This window comes from Eriocheir sinensis, unplaced genomic scaffold, assembly GCF_024679095.1.
Source record: "Eriocheir sinensis breed Jianghai 21 unplaced genomic scaffold, ASM2467909v1 Scaffold664, whole genome shotgun sequence".
In the NCBI taxonomy this organism is placed as follows: domain Eukaryota; kingdom Metazoa; phylum Arthropoda; class Malacostraca; order Decapoda; family Varunidae; genus Eriocheir; species Eriocheir sinensis.
Window position 1 is genome coordinate 217,184 of NW_026112014.1, and position 18,118 is coordinate 235,301.

Below are 18,118 nucleotides of genomic sequence, written 5' to 3' on the forward strand. Positions count from 1 at the left end.
ACTACTTCCTTTCAGTATTCACACAGGAGGATCGAACGACTATACCGGAAAGAGTTCAGGTGTACGAGGGCTGTTCTAGGCTAAGTATTAGATTAAGTAATGTTATTATTATTATTATTATTTATATAATTAAGTTAGTTAAACATCATATAATTATTAAGAATATCTTTATGTTCAATAATATTGTAAGAACCATCGGCTAAGTTCGCCGCCATATTTGTAATAATCTCGTCACGTGGCAGACCGCTCTCGCCTCTTGCTGGCCACACACCCACTGACGTCTGGCTGCTGTATTCCCTGCCTAATACAGTCTACATCCCTTGGCCAGCGTTTATCTTGTCCAGCAACCACAACAGGGCGGGGATGGCGATAAATTGAGGGATTTAATCATTACCAGGCAAGTAGTTCAGGATGAGATAGATAAGCTTAAGAAGAACAAGTCGCCAGGTCCTGACGGGATATTTCCGAGGGTATTAAAGGAGCTAGGTGATATAATCAGTGACCCACTAACCGACATCATTAAGATGTCGGTAAATACTGGCTATGTGCCGAGCCTATGGAAAGTAGCTAATGTGACGCCGATTTTTAAAAAGGGGGACAGGTCAGTTGCTTCAAACTATCGCCCAATTAGCTTAACATCGGTTATAGGGAAGATGCTGGAGTCCATAATAGCCAGGAACATTCGGGAGCATTTAGAGAAACATAGCTTAATTCACGACTCGCAGCATGGGTTCACAAAAGGTAGGTCATGCCTCACCAATCTCTTGTCCTTCTACAATAAAGTATTTGAGGCGGTTGACAGAGATGAAAATTATGATGTAATCTATCTTGCTTTTAGTAAAGCGTTTGACAAAGTTCCTCACCAACGACTGTTGCTTAAATTACAGGCTCACGGAGTAGAGGGTAAAGTTTTGAACTGGGTCAAGGCGTGGCTTAGCAATAGGAAGCAAAGAGTGCAAATCAATGGTAAAAGATCTGACTGGGGATGTGTTACGGTGGGGTCCCACAAGGTTCGGTATTAGGTCCACTTTTGTTTATTATTTATATCAATGACTTAGACACAGGAATTAGTAGTGATGTTAGTAAATTTGCAGATGATACCAAGATCGGTAGAGTAATTGAGTCGGATCAGGACGCTAGTATTCTCCAAGGTGAACTCAACAGATTATATGACTGGGCGGATAAATGGCAGATGGAGTTCAATGTAGGGAAGTGCAGTATTCTGAGTGTAGGAACAACCCCTCACATAACTATTGCTTAAATGACACTCTCATAAGTAGGTCTGGGTGCGCGAGGGATTTAGGGGTCTTAGTGAGCTCTGATCTCCGTCCAAGGGCACAATGCATTCAAGCTAGAAATCGAGCTAATAGGGTACTGGGATTTATTTCAAGGAGCGTAAGCAACAGAAGCCCCGAAGTCTTCCTCAAACTATATTTAGCATTAGTTAGACCTCATCTTGACTATGCGGTTCAGTTCTGGTCACCCTACTATAGAATGGATATCAAAATGTTAGAATCGGTGCAGAGGAGGATGACTAAGATGATTCAGGGGTTGAGAAACTTGCCATACGAGGAAAGACTCAAACAGTTAAACTTGCATTCTCCAGAAAGGCGAAGGGTGCGTGGAGACATGATCGAGGTTTATAAATGGATGAAGGGCTTTAATAAGGGAGACATTCATAAGGTTTTGTTGGTAAGAGAACCGGGTAGGACACGAAGTAACGGGCTTAAACTGGATAAATTCAGATTCAATGGGGACATAGGCAAAAATTGGTTTACTAACAGGGTGGTGGATGAGTGGAATAGGCTTAGCAGTCATGTGGTGAGTGCCAATACAATTGTCACATTCAAAAATAGACAAGATAAATTCATGGACAGCGATATTAGGTGGGGTTAGATACACGGGAGCTTAGGGTCAAAGGAGCTGCCTCGTACAGGCCTACCGGCCTCTTGCAGACTCCTGCGTTCTTATGTTTATGTTCTTATGTTCACAGTGCTGGCCCCTACTTGCATGGAATTCAAAAAGTCCTCCATTCTGGTTTCCTTATTACAGGTCTTAGAGTGTTGAGATAATGATCCATGCCTACTCAAAAACTTATCATACAGGGAAATATTAAAGTAGCTAGGTTTCCTTTAGAAGGAAAGGCACAGGTTGTGAGGTGACCTCATTAAAGTATTCACACAGGTAGAAAGCCTTGACAGTGATGATTTTGAATAAGTATCTGCACAGGAAAACAGATGTTGACCCCTGCAGAAATGGTTCAGGTCAGGAGAAACTGATAAGAAATATGGTAGTGGCTGAGTGGAACAAACCAGGCAGTCATGGCATTTATGAAAATATATGACAGTCACAAAGGGAGGTATGAATAGATTTGAGTGGGAAGGAAAGGCAAAGTTGAATTTACTTATTCCTAGAAGCAGTCATTTGTAGACTACTCAGCCTCTTGATGTCAATGTTTATTTCTATATGTACTCCATTGTAAACTATTAATACTTAAATAGCAAAACTGCATTGTGTAACTCAGTTTTGTGAAATAACGAATATCATGGATAAACTTTTAGTAAATAAGGAATATCAAACATGGCTAATGCAAAATTAAAGTAATGGGATATATTATATACGTAATCTCATTTAGCTTACAAAATTGATATGTTAAACAAGCATCTCACTGAATTCAAATTAGCAGTTTTGGATTATACAATTCAAGAAACGTTTTTAGTTGAAAACCTCACAAAACAAGACAACTGTTATATATACATTACTAGCGTACAACAAAACATATTTGAATGAATAGACTTGGAGACTGAAACGGATATAAATATTTACTTAAACTACTTAAAAAATCTTTTATAAACCTACAAAAAAATTAACCACAAACACACCATACTCTTAAACATTATTCACTGATACAGTGAGCATAATCTCTCACTGACCCGCATGTGAGCGCACTCTCTCACTCTCTCCCTTAATGCGATGGATCAGGAAACACTGCAAAGTAAGAAAAGACGAAGGTGAAGAGAAAATCAAAAGCAAAACAAGAGATAGTTGCCACGACAGTCACGCCAAGACAGTAAACCAGTGTTCATGCTGGTGATTCTGGAAGCCATAGTTTTCAGAATGTAATGATGACAGTCATAGTAAGAGAAGTGGTGGCATTATAGTCCAGCGACTCTTACTTGAGCCCTGTGGCTTGGCCCGGGGAAACTCCCATTATTTACAGATCTAGTGATGACCTGCGCATGGTGATCTGTTTCACTGTTAATCTGTACGTTATCTATTTATGGAATATATGTATATATACATTCATAATATGACTGCATGGTGTTATGAATGGCTTGGGATTAGAGGGAAAGACAATAACTCAGTAAACCTTCCATATCACTTGGCAACGTGGCTCATGCGACAGTGCCGCCTGACGGACCTTGGCAACAGGCGCCAGGCCGCACCATTCAGCGTTACGCCACAATGAACAACTCAAGTAGATCTCACTCAGGTGCCCTGCACAGCCATGCAAAGAGAGAGAGAGAGAGAGAGAGAGAGAGAGAGAGAGAGAGAGAGAGAGAGAGAGAGAGAGAGAGAGAGAGAGAGAGAGATAGCGACCCTCTCTGAGGAGAGTAATGGAGTTATGTGGCACCAGCGCGGTCTCGTGGGGAATCCTTGAGTCATGCCCAAGGGCTAAAGTTAAAATTGATAGACTATAGTGATAGCTTAATAGCCTTAGAAGTAGACATTGTATTAGTAGTAATAGTAGTAGTATTTATTGTTGTTGCCACAGCAGTAGTAGTAGTAATAGTAATAGTTTTTGTTCTTGCTGTTGTGCTAATTGTAGCCAACAGTAGTTCCAGTAAATGTTGTAATAATATTTGTTAGTGTAATAGTTTTAAAGCAGTAGTGGTAGTAAAGAAAAAAATTGTATTGCTGGCAAGATTAAGTTGTAAGAATGTCAGGTGTAGTAAGAGTAGCAGTTGTAGCAATAGCTAGTAGCTGCAGTTGTTGTAATAGTAATTATGATGTCGTAATAGTGACTGTTGCGCTAGAATAGTTTCTAGCACAAGCACAGGTGAAGGTGGTTGTATCGTTGGTTTCATTCTGTCCGCTCATTCATGAGCTTTGATGTTAGTTCATGGTTGCATGAAAATCAACTTGTGATAAATATTTCAGCTATTTTTTTTAATGACATATTTGAATATTTGTAAACGTATTCCAAAAGCTCTCTCACATTCTTATATGAACCTCCAACATGCCAATTTGCATTGATTATAATATACCATACAAGCACATGAAAGACAGGCTTGAGTATCAAACAGTACAGTCGGATTATACTTGAAAGAACTGTGGCCTTTCAAATACCAACAAGTTACCTCATTTCAGGTACATAAAAGACATGTAGCTGTGTAAAAGCAAATGAAAGGTGTTTTGATTATTTATTGCATGAAAATCACATAGGTACTATTCACAAAAGCTCAGTATCACCTTTACCAATATTCAGTGCTATTTTGAATAATTTAACCCATGTGATTTACATGCAGTAAAGTATTAAAATTCGTATTATCAGAATTTACAAAGTCAAATATCTTGTTATGAACTTGAAATAAGCTGAATTTTAGTTTTTAAAAGGCCACAGTTTGTTTCAGTATGATCTGACTTGTCTTTTGTGTGCTTGTGTGGCATTATTGATGCAAATCGGCATGCATGGGATTAATTATATTATTAATTTTTTTTTTGACGTTCAGCCGATGGTGCCGGTAGACTTTCTTGGTGGGGCCTAATGCCCCCAGCCTGTTTTGGTGCAGGCAAGTGTTTGTAGTGGTGCCATCTTGCTTGGCTCATGCTGTCCTGTGGAGCTCATCTTTGATCCTCTTTTTAAGAGAGAGAATCTGGAGTTCGGGTTGATAGGTGGACTTCAGGACAGCAAGTGGATAGTCTTAGGCCACTTGGCAGTGACTGAAAAATCCCAGCTTGTGGTCACGGGCAGAATGTGGACTTGCATCTTCCTGGACGCCGCCCACATGCTGACCACTCAGCCACCGCCTCCTCAATATATATATATATATATATATATATATATATATATATATATATATATATATATATATATATATATATATATATATATATATATATATATATATATATATATATTTTTTTTTTTTATACATAAATATTCCAATATAATTGAAAATAGTTGTTTATTTATAACAAGTTGACCTTTTTGCACAGTCATGAACTAACAATTAATACGCATGTGCCATATTCATCAAAATTCACACTTTGTGGATGGACGGATGAAATGTAATCGACTATAGTAGCAGTTTTAGTAGTAGTGATAGCAGTAGTATACTTTTATATGCTTACATATGCAGCACAGCAACAACACTTATGAATATCAAACGCAATGCAACAATATATATTTTTAATACACAATAGGTTTGTGTAATAAAGCAATCTCTCTACAACTATCATCCCAGAGTATGGAAAAATAGACCTATCATCACTAAATCAATACATCATCAAAACTGCCCTCCCTCTAATATTGTCACACGCTATGTTATCCTGTGTCTTCCTCCTGTGCTCAGCAGAAAACAATGGCAGGAGGGGTCTGTGAGACTGTGTAGAGAGCGACGATGCTTGTTCGAGTAAGACGTGTACGTCCTGTCTCTCTCCTTTCCCTCTCCTTCTCCCTCATGTCTGTCTTCATTGGCACATTCACGACAACATTAGTGGTACTATTTTTCTTTCCTTCAGAATGTGCAGACGTGCAGTCGTGCAGTTTGGGTCAGCAGAAGCCTCTGCCAGTCACTGACACCTGAAGCAGCAGTAACACCAGCAAGGACAGAAGGATGGCCATGGGCGCTGGAGGCAGTGGCGGTGCGCTGCTGTAGAAGGGGCAGTAAGGACACTGTGGAGAGAGACAGAAATTAACAGATTTTAAAACTAGTGCAAACTTCCATGAAATATTAAAACATGTTTGTGTCCCACTGCATGTCAGAAAAAGCAATGAAAGGGACATATTTCCAAAAAAGCATAAGGCTAAAATTGGATCTACTTGGTTTCATCAGCTCCAACAAAGCATGAAGGTAAGTTGGCTAAATTTGGTTTAGTATCAAAATAGCAAAACATTGACAAGGGAACAAAAAATGCTGATAAAATGTTGTCACAGTATGCATATCCTTCCCATTCAGTCACCCCTCTCCTGGCACTAACAGTGCACATTGTTGTAGTGTTATCTATTACTGTAAAAGTTCTATAATCTATAAAGATCAATGTTAGGCCATTGTATACTTAGTTGAAGTGAGATGATCCTTGAACTATGCATCTAGATTCTAGACTGACATATTGCCAGATATTACATCATTTTTTCATCTCTCTGCCATCAAATATCTACTTCAAATGTTTTCTTCTGCTATACTTAGCCTTTCATCTTGTCCATGTCTTTTGAATCAATGTTATTTCTTAATTGCAGTAATTCCTTTGCATTGAAGAACACCAAGAGTCAGAGTCCTGTCAAGCTTGCTGTAAACCTGAATCAATATATGTAGGACGAGAGCTCTATGAGGCAACCAAGACAGAGACATGTGTCAGGAGTCTCACTAAGGCCATTGAGGACTATTTCAATGCAAATGACTGATGGCCTGCTTACTGAGCCCCACTCAGACTGCCTCTCAGGTTAGTGCTATTCTAGCAGTAAATGGTTGCCTTGTGGACATGGATGGGCAGAGGGCTCGTTGGGCTGAGAACTTTAAACAGTTGTATGTGGGGGACCCTTCGAGTGGACAGCTCACAATTAACTGATGGACTTAAAATAATGGATGCTCTAATTGGAGATCAGAGAGGTTGTGGCAAGGTTGAGGGGTGAAAAGGCAGCTGTACTCGAAACATCAGTGCGGAGCTGCTCAATGCTGGAGGGGAGGCCATGATCCATGAGTTCTATTGACCAAAGTCACTGTAGAGCATCTGTTCACAATATGAAGGTTACCAGCTTTGATTTTGGCGATGGTACAGTAAAGCTGCCCACACACACAGAGGACTGGCGTCAAGAGGCCAGTCCCCACAAAATCCTCACCGTGTGTGGGCTCTTGATTCCAATCATCAGATGGAATTATCCGGCCTCATGCAATTACGTCTGGTTATAAATCCACGTGAGGCCGGGAAAGGATTGGAGTCATTGAAGCCAATCCTCTGTGTGTAGGGGACGGCTCGGGCCAGTCGCTTGAGGCCACGAGATAGGCAAAAGGAGTGATATCACAGACATGCTTCTATATTATTTGCTGTAACTCAACTCATACACGAGATAGGACATTTTGGTTAACACTGTTAACCCAGTAGCTGCGGGGGTCATGTTTCTTAGGTTAGGTTAGGTTAGGCTAAAGGCCCCTCTAAGCAAAATAATGAGAAAGAATCATCACTCACGCAAACCATTTCATAATAAATATCAACGCATATGTGATCAGTTTATGTATCATCTATTTTGGGAGGTTTATATCATGGCACAAATTTGGCCCGTCGCTGCTACAGGGTTAAACGCAGCGGTCATTGCAGAACCCGAATATGTTTGTGAAAACTCAATGAAACAAACTAAATAAATAGTTACGAGCTGAAGTTAAAGAATCACTCCGTAATGTTTATAACACCTTTTACATATTGCTACCATTTGCAGCGGCAATGAATTGAGTACTAAAATAAACAATTCCATTTTATAGAGAAAAGCCTCCTGAACACGATGGTGTATACAGATTTTTCATAAAACATCAAATAAGTGAAGCACAAAACTTTTTATATAAACTTTTCACCTCATCCCTCGTGTGCGCTGACAGGGTGGGTGCGAAGGGGGTGTAGTGTTCCTAGACTCTGCCATGACAACCCTCACCTCGCCTAAAGATATAGATGGAGATAGCGATATATATATATATATATATATATATATATATATATATATATATATATATATATATATATATATATATATATATATATATATATATATATATATATATATATATATATATATATATATATATATATATATATATATATATATATATATATATATATATATATATATATATCAGGACTAGGCTATTGGCGACATAACCCAGGTGGTGGCTGAACAGATAGCAAGACGGCCCCGCGTTCAGGAGGACGCGAGTTCAATCCCGACCGGTGCTACCAAGCTGAGATTTTCAGCCGCCGAGTGGCTTAACTACCCACATGCTGTCCAGAAGACCACCTATCAATCCAGACTCTAGATCAGTGGTTTTCAAACTATTTAGCATGACGGCACACTAAGAAACAACTAATATTTTGCATACATATATATATATATATATATATATATATATATATATATATATATATATATATATATATATATATATATATATATATATATATATATATATATATATATATATATATATATATATATATATATATATATATATATATATATATTTATATATAATAATTAGTCACCCTTGATGAATATAAATTACACTTTACAGTAGTTTCATTAGATTATGTACACAAATCAAAATCCCACCCAAATTTCCGAGGCACACCAAGGAGATAATGGCGGCACACGAGTGTGCTGCGGCACACACTTTGAAAATCACTGCTCTAGATTCTAGGATTAAAGATGAGCTCCGGGAGGGCAGGATGAGCCAATGCAAGATGGCGCCACTATAAACACTCGCCTGCGCCTGAACGGGCTGGGCCGACCATCAGGACCCACCGGGAAGAAGCCTTGGACCGACCATCAGGATCCACCGGGAAGAAGCCTACCGGTGCAATAGGCCAAGACGTAAAAACAAAACAAAAAAAAACAGCCGGCTGGAGCTTTGATATCTGTCCACATGTCAATCCTTAATGCCAATCGTCAGCGTGTGTGGGGTTTCGTCTATGATGCCAAGCCTTAAGGCTTGTCCACAAATGATTGTCCTCACAGAATCGTGACGCCAGTCCTCTGCGTGTGTGGGCAGCTTAACCCTTGTAGAATTACATAATTTCATTACACCAACTATTGAATTGCATCCCCTTGGGTCTTTCCATTTCCTTTCTAATCAATCACTTTTTGCCTATCTATTGTCTCTTTCCCTACACAAGTGTCCTGACAATTGCCCCTTCATGATTTCAGTTGCCTTTATTGTGTCATCTACTTGTCTGTTCTCATATCCATTTTCTTTAATGCTGATCCATCTGGTTGGTGAGCATATAATGCGTGTGAGACTGAAGCACTCACTAGGTTTCATGTCTTGCTGCAGTGTATGGTCCTACCAAAACATGTGAAACTGAAGAGAAGGAAGTGTTTTACATCAAACTTGATTTCTTATTAGACCAGTGCCCCCCTCAGGACACACTCATTGTCTTGGGCAACTTCAATGATACTACTGGCACTGGCAGGGTCACCTCTGAGTTGTGTGTTGGTCGCCATGGTTCTGGTACCAGGAACACCAACAGTTCTCTTCTTAAGTTTGTAAGATCCAGGAGATTGAGAATTGTGGGTTCTTGGTACCAGAAACCAGAGCTGCACTGCTGGACTTGGTATAGCAGCTCCAGAGGGGAAGCTAAAGTGATTGACCACATCCTTGTGAATACTTGTTGGAGGATCCTCCAGAAATGCAGTATTTCCTAGAATACTGAGTTCTTTGGAGTTTGAGCTTGTTGCAACACTCAAGCTTCATATCAAGTCAAGAAGAAACTTGACATGCAACATTATGATGTTTCATCTCGAGAGGCTGAAAGACCAAACATGTGCTCAGGAGCATGCAGTGAGTCTCGAATCAGTTCAGTGTGCTCAGCACCATTGAGGATCCTGTATAGCTGTGGGACACCTTCAAATCTGAGACCCATCAAGTTTCAAAGGAGAGCATTGGAGAACGCCTGATATCTTGGAGCAGTAGATGGAGAATATCAAGGAGTTAATCAACCAGACTTTCTAGAAATCAGGACCAGTATAGGGCTCTGTCACAAAGGACTAGAGCTCTCCTGAGGAGAGACAAAGAAAAGTATGGTAGGAGTCTCGCTGAGAAGACTGAGAGCCATCTCAGTGTGAACGACCCCGGACTTGCTTACCAAGCCCTGAGGAGGCTCCCTCTAAGGTGAGCGCTATCTGAACAGCAGATGGCTGCCTTGAGTCAGACATGGACAGTAAGAGAGCTCACTGGGCTAAGTATTTTGAGTAGTTGTACATGGCAGACCCTCCAAGTGGGCAACTTTCATCTGCTGGGTTGCAGGTGGCAGATGCTGATCCACCCTCTCCTGATGAGGTCAGATAGGCTATGACAAATTTTGAGGGTGGAAAGGCACCTGGTACCTGTAACATTAGTGCATAACTGCTCAAAGCTGGAGGTGAGGCCATGATCCGCGGGTTGCATGCGGTCTTGACTTCTGTATGGTAATTTGGTACATTCCTGACTGGAAGACTAGGTTGGTTGTCCCTTTCTACAAAGGGACGGCAACAACTATTATACCATATTATTACTGCTGAATGCAACTCAGCAACGAGGCATAAGGCAAATCTATTGTGGGATTTTGAAGACATTCACAGGGATGGAAGAGCAATTATGAAACTTAATACTGATACCAGAAAAGTATCAAGAAATAAGGAAGTGACAATACAATACCATATCACCCAAAATGTTGACGGCATGATTATAGGAAATTAAAAACATACTCCACTTGGGGAATAAAGGAACAGAAATAGGAAACTAATATCTATGGAATCTTTGATTTGCCAGGGACATTGTACTTTTTAGCATGACTTGATAAACTGCAACATATGATAATAGAACTAAACAGGGAGACTCCACACACAGGGCTGCAGCTGAAGAAGACTAAAATTATATTCAACAATCATGCTAAAGTTGCACAAATAGCCATCCAAGAGGCAGCTTGAGAATCAGTGAACAAGTATGTACACTTTCAGCAATTGATACAAACAAATTTCTCATTGGACCGGTTAATGAAAAGACGTATAATGACTGGGCTGAAGTAATTTTGATAAACAAGGTAAAGTTAGGAGGCTCTCTACTGTTGTGCTAAAAGCAAAGAGTTTTCAATCAGTGTTCCCTCCCCCTCATGATATGGATATCGACCAAGTCTCTGGAAGGGTTATGCTAAAGAGGGAGGGATCAATGTTGGGTGATCCCTAGCATGGATAAAAAACACTGCAAATGTATGCTTTCATAAAACTGTCCCTAACTACTCAAACTCAGTCACTTCAGCTTCTCTTTTCCAACACAGATCTCACACTGATTGTTCTCTTCTTTTTTTCTCTTTCCTTCTCAAATGCCTTACTCTTGCCAACAAATTACCTGCAGCTTTTTTCCTTTCCGTACAATTCATCAACAAGCATTTTCTCACTTTTTGACAACACTGTATCATCCACAAAATGGCTTGCCACCAAAAACTACTCCTCACTCCACTGCTACTCTGCTTTCATTGTTCTCATATAACCATTCTTATAGACAACAGACAGCCATGTTGACATCACACATATACATTTTCATACCCACACCAGCATCAAAGCTGTATACCTCATCTCCTTGTTCACACACACAGAGGCTCTCACATTTTTGTAAAAAAAACTACCTGATCCTTTCAAGTAAACATCCACTCATACCATATATCTTCAGAACATCCCATAAACCCTTCCTGTCAACCCTTTCACAGGCCTTTCCCAAGTCCATGAAAGCAGAAAACAGCTTCTTATTCTCTCAGTGCTTTTCTAGGTATTTTTTTTCTCTAGGTACTCCTCGGCTAGCAAAAATTTTATCTACAGATCCTCTACCTCATCAATGAAACATTCATAACCTACACTTGTATCAGCTATTTCCATCATCCTCTCACTTAAAATCCTTCCCTAAACCTTTCCTTGCACACTGAGTAACCTGACTCTGCTGGAACTCATACACTTCTCTCTACTACCTTCACTTCATACAGAGGAACACTGATGGCCCTCCTCCAGGCATCCTGCACCCCACCTTGTTCACTCCCAGGCTAGATTGTAGATTCACAACATCCACTCCACAGCAACACTTTCCCATATTTTAGTTTTTATTCTGTCATGCCACCAATGTTAGGGGCCTTTCTACTTTTAACTTCATTATTTCCTTTTTTTATCTCCCCCTTTCAATCTCTCCCTGTGTAAATGTGTGCCCTATATTAATCTTCACACTTGTATTGGTCACTTTTCCTCTTCCTTTGACATTCTTTCATCACAGATTCAAAATGCTGCTTTGACACTTTTATCTCCTCATTTGTTTTCTTGAGGTTCCCATTGCTTCCCATTATCCTGCAAGTCTCACTCTTCCTACCCACATTCCTCTTTTAACTTCCTTCCAGAATAGATTTTTGTTTTCCTGATATTTTGCCGATGTCTTTCTGCCATAATCCGATCATAAAGGTGCTATCACATGGGCAACTTTACTGGCATCTTGCCACCAATATGGGCATATTGACGCCAGTATTGGTGGCTGGACTCCGCCAATCCAAGACGCCAATTATCGTCATCATGAAGCCAGTACTGGTGTCTTTGTTTACACTTTCAGCAGTTGTGTGGGCATTGCCTAGCCATGGAGCAAATTATTTGGTCCAAGGATGCTCTTGCCACCCTCTGTGAGCTCTATCGGGAAAACAAGTGTCTGTGGGACACCAGGGATGAAAATTATTCCAAGAGAAATATGTAGAGAGAAGTTTTCAAGAAATTAGCAGAAGCTCTGAAGGAGTATCCCACATGGGACCTGTAATGCCTTGTAAATTATATTATATATATATATATATATAAATATATATATATATATATATATATATATATATATATATATATATATATATATATATATATCATCCAGCTTGTTTTGATCTGCGCTGAGGCTGAAAACATCTGTTGCACGTGTGATAGGAAGAGCGCTCCTTGCCACCGGTATCGGCGGCTAGATGCCAGTAAAAGACACCAGAAAATCTCCATGTGATAGCACATTTAGTTTCCTTAACATGGAGCTTTGTCCCCTCCAGAAATCTCAGAAGATACAGCCACTACCTTGTCTCCCTGAATTATAACAGCTGCTGCTTACCTGGTAGGAGCCGCACACCTCGCACAGGTCCAGGTCGTATAGGGGGTACACCTCCATCAGCGACATGTTGAAGCGCTCTGCAGGGAGGGATAAGAAGTAAGAAGAATTGTCATGAATATACCAGTTATGATGTGATGGGGAGACTGCCAGATATGCTGTGATGGGGAGACTGCCAGTTATGATGTGATGGGGAGACTGCCAGTTATGATGTGATGGGGAGACTGCCAGTTATGATGTGATGGGGAGACTGCCACCGAATGAAAAGTTGATCTACTCGTGATGTTTTCTCAATCTGCCTGACTGCCACCATATGAAAAATTGACCTACTCTTTATGTTTTCTCCAACTTGCCCAAGATACAAACCCGGGCCCCTGACATGCGAGGCAGACATTTTAGCGCCAAGCCAAGGGGTACCAATAGTTTAAGGTCTTTTGTAGTCTTTATCCACATCTTGGGCTGTTGCACTGATAATAAAAGCACCAATAACCCAGTAGCAGCGACGGGCCAAATTTGTGCCACAATTTAAACTCCCCAAAATAGATGATACATAATCTGATCACAAATGCTTTGATATATATGTAATGGCTTGTGTGAGGGGTGATTTTTTCTCATTTTTCTCGCTTGGGGGGACCATTAAGAAACACGATCCCCGCTGCTACCGTGTTAATAATGACAATACTTCATGTAGATCTTGAACAAATATAATTATCCCAGACTTTTTTTTTATCTATGGTTTTATTACAAGCTATTTTCCTTTATGCTTGTTATTTATTGCTCTAGTGTTGCGGTAACTTTATGCTCATTCTTCCCAATAGTTCTCTAAATATTTGCAGCCTCTACTCCAAGTTTCATTGTTGTTGTTTCTTTTACTACAACTACAGTTACTATCACTACTATTTCTAACTACTGCATATTCTGTCAACACTGCAATAGCTACACTAAAAGCAGCTGCTGCCACACACTGCCCCACCCAACACTTGCCAGGCTGGTAGAGGTCGTACACTCGCGCCATGTTGTAGCGGGAGTGGTTGGTGACACGGTGCCAGCGCTCCACCTCGTATGTCACGCACGCCTCCTCTGAGTCCAGCTGCAGGAAGACACGTATTAATGGGTGATTATGTACTCAAAGAGAAAGGCAAGAGATTGTAAGCACACACAGCAGAACAAAGGTGTGGGTGGATGGATAAAGGTTTACAAAAATCACCCTAAGTGTAAACTACAGACTAACTTTGAAACTTTGAAAGCTGCGGTGTCAGAGAACAGGAGGAAATGTGTAACTATTATGTTGTACAAATTAAAGGGAGCCAAGGATGAATGAGAGGTATAAGTTTATTGTTTTTTTCAGGGATGGTAAGGGGGAGTGTTTCAGCAGCCTGATTGGAGTGAGGAACAAGTTTGGTATGGAAAAGAAAGAAGTTGAGTGTGTAGGCTACGTTGCCTTTATAGACTATGGGGAAGTTTGTAACAAGTTATCAAGATCAGGTTGTGGTGCATTTTCAGCTGCAGCATAAGTGAACATCTGTCTGAGAGGGAACAAGGTCTTCTTATGACACAATAGCAAGTGAACAAAGGATATCCACCATTTCAAGGACTAGTGTTGGAGTGAGGCAGTGGTAAGTGGTGTCACCTTGGCTCATTAACATTGTGAGTAAGTAAATGGAAGAGATGAGGACGTTAGAAATGCAACACACATCAGGTACTCACATTATTGAAGAAGAACTTGACCTGTGTGCTGGTGCGGTAGGCCCAGCGCAGGTTCCTCACGGTCCGGGACTCCACCAGGCGGATGAGGTCGTCCTGCATCACGTAGTAACCAGAGGGGAGATGCACCTCAACCACCGCCACGCCACTCGTCTCAGACTCTCCCAAGTTGGTCCAGCTGCAGAGAATGGGAATTAATACTATACGCAACTTCCTTTCTTTTTTTTATCCCAGTTCAGTTTTCATGTACTTCCCTTAGATCTCCCTTCAAAACCTTCAGACAGAACTGCATTTAAGTGTTTATCCTCTTATATCAGTTATGTATTTTCCTGCTTGTTGTTGAGAGCGAACTGATAGGTATTAAATGCACCTAACTCTATCTTATTTAATTATGCTCAGTTTTCATGCACTTCCCTCAGATCTCCTTGCAAAGCTTTCAGACAGAACTGCATTTAAGTGTTTATTCTCCTGTATGTGCTGTGTATCTCCTGTTTGTTGTTGTGAGAGGGAACTGATAAATACTAAGTGCATCTCACTTATTTTTTCATTTAATTATGCTCAGTTTTCATGTACTTCCCTTAGATCTCCCTGCAAAGCCTTCAGACAGAACTGCATTTAAGTGTTTACCCTCCTGTATCTGCTATGTGCTTCCTTTTTGTTGTTGTGAGAGGGAACTGATAAGTACTAAATGACCTCACTTATTTTTTCATTTAATTATGCTCAATTTTCATGTAATTTCTCTTAGATCTCCTTGCAGAGCCTTATGACATAGCTGCATCCTCCTCTATCTGATGCATTTTCCTGTTTGTCAGAGTGAAATGTCTATTGAGTTGTGTCTTCCAAGAAAACACTGGTGAGCACTCACACTTCAGAGAACTCTGTCATGTAGCCAAGGCTAGAAATAGGAGATGAGCTCATGGCTTATGCAAATGTTCCAAGACAAGATGTGAGGATAAAGAGCTGATATATTAGACAAGAAAAGAAGGTAAAATTTAGACTATGTATGATGAAACAAATACAGGAGGCAGAAGGGGAGGAAAGGAGTTATATAAACAAACTAAATTATAATGGATCATTAACTAAAAATAAATAGAAAAACTAAAAGCCGAGGTGGAAAGAGGTTTAACCGTGTAGCAGCGACGGGCGAAATTTGTGCCACGATATAAACCCCCCAAAATAGATGATACACAATCTGATCACAAATGCTTTGATATGTATTATGAAATGGTTTGTGTGAGGGTTGATTTTTTCTCATTTTTCTCACTTAGAGGGACCATTAAGAAACATGATCCCCGCTACTACCGGGTTAACTAAAAATAAATAGAAAAACTAAAAGCCGAGGTGGGAAGAGATTTGAGAAGGTCGGGCACCACCTGTATAAGGAGTCATCCATACACACACCACACCAAGACCTACGGAAACTTGTCTGCCTCCTCAGTTGTCTTCTTATTGTTGTCTTCAAGGCTTCTTTCACACTGACTGTTTTGCTCTTGATGTTAGCAAATGCTTGTCTCCCAATTTTGGTAGCTTTCATGGACTAAAATTTTTCAATTTTATCTCCATTTGAAATGTTGTCCAAATTAATATGTAGTTTCCCTCATTTATGATTTTACTGATAAGCTTTTAAGTAGTCTAAAAAGGGAAGATCATGCCTAAATTTGACAACTTTAGCCCAAATTTTGTAATTATTTTTGTTTGGTTCAAAGACAGTATGTATTAACTATTTCATTTCCTTTTTGCAGTTGTTTGCTTGCCTTTACCACAAGAAAATATGGTAATTAGATGAGGTGTGAGGTGCTACATACCTCTGACAGGCGGTGAAGCGAAGGTGAGAATTATTTCTGCCATAAGACTCTGAATAGACTGTGAAGTCGAAAGCAGGCACTGGCGGGTAGTCCAGCAGGGGCTCCACATCCACGCCAAAGCTATAGTCGAGCTGGACCAGCGCTTGGCCCGACCCGTGGCCCACGATGCTCACGTGGCCCCAGATGTTGCTCAGCTGTAAGGTGGGGAGACAAGGCATTAGTAACAACCTGTAGCCATCATACTGAGGCACCACTACTTTATTTGTTTCCTCTAATATTACTCAGCTTGCCAATTTAGGGTGGGGGACTTTAATCTACTTAATTGTCTGGGTGAGATGCTGACCTTGGCTTAAATCCCTGGGTGGGACGCTGACCCTGGCTTAACTACCAGGGTGGGATGCTGACCCTGGCTTAATTGCCTGGGTGTGATGCTGACCTTGGCTTAATTGCCTGGGTGTGATGCTGACCTTGGCTTAATTGCCTGGGTGTGATGCTGACCTTGGCATACACGTCAGGATCCAGTTAATTGTTGACTTCCCGGTGGTAAACCCAGACTGCTCAGGTCCTTTAAACTTTAGCAGATGAGATCAAATTTGCATCTGCAGGAGATGAGTGAGCACGTTGCCAGACACACTGAGCAGTGGGATACCACGGTAACTGTTGCAATCCTGTCGGTCTCCTTATCCTCTCCAGATAGGGACAACCAATCCCCTATTCCAATCAAAAGTAATTGCGCCGGTCTACCACACGGCAGAGAGCACCGCATGCAACCCACGAATCAAAACTTAAACCCCAGCTTTCATCATCTCGGCACTGATATTGCCTTTCCACCCTTCAATATCCTCACAGCCTCTCTCACTTCCGCAAGAGAGGATGGAGTTGAATTTATTGGTGAATCAACAGTCGCCATCTGCAACCCAGCCAGAGGGAGCTGCCCACTTGGGGGCTCTCCGATGTACAACTGCTCGAAGTACTCGGCCCAACGAGCCAGGTGCCCATCCGCTGTATTTAATGTCAATTTTTCAATGTACATACGATGTATCTGAATTAGCCAAGTCTGGGGGATGCTAAGCACCACTAACCTTCTTCCTTATTATACTATCTCTACAATAAACAGTAAGTATAAGAATATACAATACAATAAACACAATACTACAATCTACTACACTAATCTCTACACTAAACACAAGATACACTGTAATACAACACAATTGCTCCACCTTCCCTCAACCTCTCATCCCCTGACTCTCACCTCAAAAGACCGCAGCTCTGCCAGTCCGAGATTGTTGTTGATGTGAAGTTGGGGTCAGCCGAGTGTTCAATGACGACCCACATGTCCGTCACGTCCCTGAGGCGAGCGCGGTACGAGTACTCCACGAGCGCCTCCATGGCCGCCACACTGTCCTGGGGGGCATAAGGGCATGGGAGGGTGAGGCACGGGGACAGTAGGGATTAATAGATGAGAGAGAGAGAGAGAGAGAGAGAGAGAGAGAGAGAGAGAGAGAGAGAGAGAGAGAGAGAGAGAGAGAGGCATGGGGA

General features: G+C 40.9%; 1 pseudogene; it reads right to left on the minus strand.

The window, feature by feature from the left end:
- Positions 1-5,354: 5,354 nt before the first annotated feature.
- Positions 5,355-18,118, minus strand: part of LOC126993742 (uncharacterized) — a 31,964-nt pseudogene continuing 19,200 nt past the window's right edge.